Source organism: Cibotium barometz, chromosome 28, assembly GCF_041138505.1.
Source record: "Cibotium barometz isolate CiBa-2024 chromosome 28, ASM4113850v1, whole genome shotgun sequence".
Lineage (NCBI taxonomy): Eukaryota > Viridiplantae > Streptophyta > Polypodiopsida > Cyatheales > Cibotiaceae > Cibotium > Cibotium barometz.
Genome location: NC_141073.1, coordinates 43516887 through 43523385, shown reverse-complemented (window position 1 = coordinate 43523385; position 6499 = coordinate 43516887).

Here is a 6499-nt window from a genome sequence, read left to right as displayed (position 1 = left end):
GGTTTATGGTGGTGTCCTAAATGGCAGGTTAGAAATTACCTTGAACTCAATTTCATGTTCACCAAATGTTTGTCGTAGGTTCCAACTTGGTCAAGAGGTTTGTACAAGAGATTCTATGAGGTGGATTGAGCGCTACTCCAGAGTATATGCCATGGAGGTTTGGAGACAGATTGTTATCTTTCACCACTCGGCATACGATTACATTAAACAAGGGGGCATCATGGCAAAGGTAATGTGACTTGATCTTCTAATGCCCTATGGTAGTTGTGTTGCTGTTTCTATGGTCTTATGTAGCTGGATTTTGTTGCGTGTTTGAGTTTATACATGTGCCTCTTATGTAAACACAGTTTCAGACTTCTTTCATGTACCTTGTTCTTGCAAAATATTGATCTTTGTGCCCACTTTCACTCCTGCAACAACAAGAAGACCATTGTTTGAGGCATTGCAAATGGGAGCCAAGGGCTCATGCGTTATGCATTACCTGGTGAGTGAGCGCACTATCGGTAGTGCGGGATTGGAGCTTTGAGGTGTTCTAGAGATGAGCCATACATTTATGTCATGTTTCTTGGAGATACTATGTCATCCACGGGATGTTGTCTTGGAGTTGGGGTGTGGCACGGTGCCCACTCTAAAGGCATACATTTATGTCATGTTTCTTGGAGCTACGATGTCATCCACGGGATGTTGTCTTGGAGTTGTGGTGTGGCACGGTGCCCACTCTGAAGGCATGCGTCTGTTATGTGTTTCATTGGATGTAGATGATGCCATCATCTTAGGCTATGCAGATCTATACTTGCGTAGCTATAGGCTCTTCTATGAGGATGACATGGGGGTGAACCCCTATGATGACTAGTGAGCTTTGGCATTCCCTCTTTGACATCTTTTTTGATCCTTTTTTGCTAGATTTGGGGTGGAGCTATTCTACTAAACTAACATTGTTCCTTTTTTATGTCTTTGTGTTTGTCATATGGAGTGTTTCTTGTTCACTATATGTGACAATGGATGACTATTTTTGTGATGTTTTTGGGTATTTGACTTGTCCTTTTGGAACTAGTAGTTTAGACACCGGCACTCAATTTTATATTGAAATTAGTGATGTCCTTTCTGTCACTCTCTTTGGTTGTTTGGTTGAAATGGAATTAACAAATATACCCTTAACCCTTTGGGATTCAACGAAGGCTTTGTATTGTTGACACATGTGTGCTTTTGTTGTCGTTGTAGTGTATTTCCCTCTTATGTGGAGGCTACAACTCAAAGATTAACCTATATGTATGCTAAAGGAACCATTAAAATCAATATAAATGCAATAAAAATAATAAATTAAACAAGAAATTAAGGTAAGTGGAATTCTTTTCAAAAGAAAAAAGAGAGCAAAAACATCACAAATCTCCATCAAATCAATTAATTTTGTGGAAATCCACTACTAGAGAGTATGGGCAATGGGTTATTCCCAAAAGCATTGTGGGGATCTTTCTAATGGTCAAGCTCGAGCACACTGGCTTCAAGATCTCCACACCTCTGTGGGTAGCACTTTCTATCACCATCTCTCGAGCGTTGTCACACCGTCTCACTGGACTACAGGTCCCCGTCCCTCCTCTCACCTCAAATCACTCATACTCACTTACTAGCCTTCATTAGAGGGAAGGTAATTTGCAAAAGGGTTAGCTAGAGAAAGGCTTAATTGCACAATGGGAAAGTTTTGGGAGAGTATATTGCATTCTGAGAGAAAATGACTTATATATAAGGCCATAAGTGTCCACACACACTTAAACTGCGGGCTGATTAGGTGCCCAAGTCTCATAAGTGGCCTATTTCTCATAAATGCTTAATCTCATATTATATGTGTGAAGTACATTCATATGAAATTCATTCTAGCTTGTCACCACCCACTCTTGGAGAGCAGGAATCACAATAAGTATTTCATCCAAGTTGTACATATGGACACTGTTGCTTCAAAGATTGATCATACATGCTTTTGGTGTTTCTCTATTTTCTATTTGATGTATAACTATAGTGGGCCACTCTTATTTAGCCCAAAATGGGGTTAATATTCCTAGAACATTCTTTGTCCTAGGGATGTGAGACGCGTTTAGGAGCCTAGATAAGCTTAGAAGCTTGTATTAGGATCTAGAAGCTTATAGACCTAGATAAGCTTATTATATTCTAAACTTGGACATGAGTAGATTAGAAGTATCATCTACTCTCCTTTGCTAGAGCACTCGAGTGGATTAGTTGTATCATCTAGTTTACCGTAATCATATTTTTGTATTCTCTATATCTATTGCTCTCGTTCTTGTCGTGTGCAAAGACCAATTTTATTGTGTTAACACATAGTCTATAACTTCTTACATGGTATCAGAGCTCAAGGTCTAAACACCGTTTTGGTGTAGTTTTAAGCTTCTATAAGAAGATTTCAAAAAAATGGCTCAAGCTGCTAGAAACATACACACAAGGGCTCAACCACCACTATTTAGGAAAGAAAAGTTGGATGGAAGTTAAATTAAAGGAAATTCTACCTTGTACGAGTTATGGGAGACCATTACTGGGGTCAATGTGATGTAGCTTTTTATAACACCAATTCCACTTGATTCAATGTATTTTGTCAAATCCACCTCTTACACTACAACACATCGGGAACACAACATTCTCGAAAGGAAAATGTTGGGGGTGTTAACTCGATCGCTTGGCTCTAGAACTTCTGACGCCTCTACAAGCACTAAAGCTATGTCGAACCATTTAAGCCTCTAGCTCAACAAACCAGCAACAATAAATATATTATGGTAACCACAGATTATTGTAACAAATGGGTGGAAGCCAAGGCATTAAGAGATTCTAAAGCCAAGTCAGTAGCAAAGTTCTTTATGAAATGATCATGACCAGATTTGGTTGTCTAATTGAATTACTCAGTGATAAGGATGTACATTTTCTCAATGAAGTGTTTAAGATATTAACCCAATATAGCACATGATCATTTTCTCAATGAAGTGTTTAAGAGATTAACCCAATATAGCACATGATCATTCATAAGAAATCAACATTGTATTATCCACAGGCCAATGGTTAGGCCGAATCCTTTGATAAAATTTTACAAAAACTTTGGTTGTCTAATTGAATTAGTCAGTGGTGGACATTTTTTGAATGAAGTGTTTAAGAGATTAACCCAACAACACATGATCATATAGTGTATTATCCAAAGGCCAATGGTTAGGCCAAATCCTCTAATAAAATTTTACAAAAACTTTTGAAAAAAGTGGTCAATGAGAAAAGTGTTTAAGAGATTAACCCAACACCACATGATCATATAGTGTATTATCCAAAGGCCAATGGTTAGGCCAAATCCTCTAATAAAATTTTACAAAAACTTTTGAAAAAAGTGGTCAATGAGAAAAGTGTTTAAGAGATTAACCCAACAACACATGATCATATAGTGTATTATCCAAAGGCCAATGGTTAGGCCAAATCCTCTAATAAAATTTTACAAAAACTTTTGAAAAAAGTGGTCAATGAGAATCAAACACATTGGGACCAGAAGCTATATTCCACATTATGGGCATTTTTTGACTACTCACAAAACAAACACCGTTTTCCATGGCTTACGAGCTAGACGCGGTGGTTCCAATGAAATTCGTTGTACCCAATGGTTTATGGGCTAGAAGTAGTGGTTTCAATTGAATTTTTTGTATCGAGTTTAAGAGTGGTGGTGACTATCAGATTATCCTCTGAAGAGTCTGAAGAAAATTGTCTCAAACAATTACGAGCCTTGGAGGAGAAGTGGTTTTGCAGAGCATCTGGACATCTAATGTCATCCAGCGGCACTGGAGGAAGCTGTGGATCGGTCAAAATATAAAATTTTGATTTTTTTATGTTGATGATCAGGTTTTATTTTTTAATTCTAGAATGGCTCCTCATCTAGGTAAACTTAAGTTGCGGTGGACGGGCCCATACCGAATATTTTCCAAATTTGGCACCGACACATTCGAATTAGTGACACTGGTGGATGGTGTGAAATTGCCAAAGCCCTTAAATGATTTCTGATTAAAGCCTTATTTTGGATGGTTAGCAAAACTAGCGTCTGTTCCGGTGTACACTATTTTTGTCATACACATACCTACCACGTGTCCAAGTCCACATTGTCATCATGCATTGACTCATGTATTTCCATGTATTTCCAAACTGGGATATTATTACCATAATGTGGGGCAGCCTCTCTTTAACTTCCCTTCACTCACTTTGCTACCTTGTTCTTTCGAATAATGCGTGCCTTCATTATTGTTATCATCATATTATCATGTGTAAATCTTTTGGCCATTTGGAGTATCACTACCACATTTTAACATTCTCATCACCTACTTTTCATCTTTCATTTGTACTCTTTCACAATTGTCTCTTTTGCTACCTTCACTATTTTTTCTCCCACTACTTTCTTCACTCTCACTATTTACTTCGCTTTCAGAATTCATCAGCAGCCATGGTTGAGTTTAAGAAACTCATAGCAGTTCTCAACATCAATCTAAACCTTACCAGAGTTTGTTGGCTGGAGAAGGTGGGTCTCCTGAACTTCTCGTCCAGCTGCCATGGAAGCCTGAGGCACTTGGCCCAAATGTTTTGGAGCAACTATGCAGTGCATCATCATCTACTTCAAGAGTGTTAACTCTGCTCTGGAGCACTTACAAGGTTGCCCAGTCTGCTTTTGTTTGGACCTCATGTTGCTGCATCACAAACATATGCTGTTTTAAAATATGTTGGTTTTGTAACTCAGAATTTGTGTATTTTTGTTGGGCAGATCTCGAACTTGCTGCATGTGCACTTTGTCTTGCTTCACTTGTCCATTAGTCTTTTTCCTAGAGCCTAATTATGTTTCTGAAATGAACCTACTCTGCCTCCAGAGTTTGGACCTTTTTTTGGAATGCGAAGAGGTTTTACAGGCTTCTTTGGCTTTACATAGCTCCTTCTTTGTTGATTCCATTCCATGCTAAAGGGCTACTATCTTTTCTGCACACTACGATATGTACCTGCAACAGTAGGCAACTTGCATCATCACCGGGTTTATTTCTTACACAGTATCCAACAGAAAAGAAATTTAGGCGATGCTCCTCTATGTTGCTGTATCCGAAAGGGCAGTTCCTTCACCAAATTATTTCCTTGGTTGCTCTTCTTAGGCTCCTTCTACAGCTTCTTTGTCCACTTGATTCTTCTTATTCTTTTTGTCGTTGTGGAAGAATTCAAAAGGACCCACAACAGTAGTACGAGGATTCTACATGCCCTCCAAAACTCCGTGGTGCATAAATTAAATGTACATACCAATCTTCTTCTTTGAATTCGCCCCAATACTCTTGAGTTCTACCTTCAGATGATATAAGATTTGTGCCCAAAAAGTAACTGTTTTTCCTAGAGAAGCATACAGATATGGGCACATGGCATATGTCTCTCAAGTATGCGGGTTGCCGTTGGATGGGGCAGTGGAGGTGCCACTAGCCTCTGATGAAGATATGGAGTTCTACTTTGGCTCCAAGGGTCTAGCAAAGGTATACAAGTTAAACAATCACAAAGAGGCGTATAATAGATTACGTTTCATGTTATCAATCAAAATGATCGTTTTAACACACAGTCACATAGAAAAAGTTTTGTATTGCATTTGTAGTGTGGTTGAAAAATATGCGAGATGTTTTCAAAGAAAAGCTTTTTTGTTTTGTTTCTCAAAAAGGACCTAAATGATGACCATGGGGAAGACTATGTTTATAAAATTCCTTAGTACTTGGTATTAATTTTTAACTACTATCATCTCTTGCTAAGAGCAATTCCCTCTAGTAGGAAAATTTCTTTGAAACAATAAAATTAAAGAGAGAAAAAATCACCAAATTCTCTAAAAGCCACAAAAGTGTTCTTTTATTTATAAGATTGGCATTAACTAATCCAGAAGCAACTGAATCAATTGTGGCTGATTTGATGAGCATTGAATTAGTGCTAATAACTAAATCAATTCTGACTGAATTGGTGCTGGTGACTGAATCAATTCAATTCTGACTAAATCAGTGTGCTGACTGAATCCATTCAATTCTAACTGAATGAGTGCTGACTGAATCCATTCAATTCTGACAGAATCCATTCAATTCTGACTGAATCAGTACCAATGCTAAATCAGTGTTGACTGAATTAATTCTGATTGAGGATAGAAAAACACACATCCCTTATAGAAAGAGAAGGGGTTTCACATGCACAAGAGAGAGGGGGTTCACACGCACAAGAAAGAGAGAGGGGATTCACACGCACAAGAAAGAGAAGAGATACACCACAATTTATACTAAATAGAAAGAAAGAGAGATACTTACACACAACTAGAATTGATGCTAAGACTCTCCAAGGGTAAGAGAAAGAAAGAGAGAGACTTACACACAATTTATACTAAATAGAAAGAAAGAGAGATACTTACACTTGCTAAGACTCTCCAAGGGTAAGAGAAAGAAAGAGAGAGACTTACACACAATTTATACTAAATAGA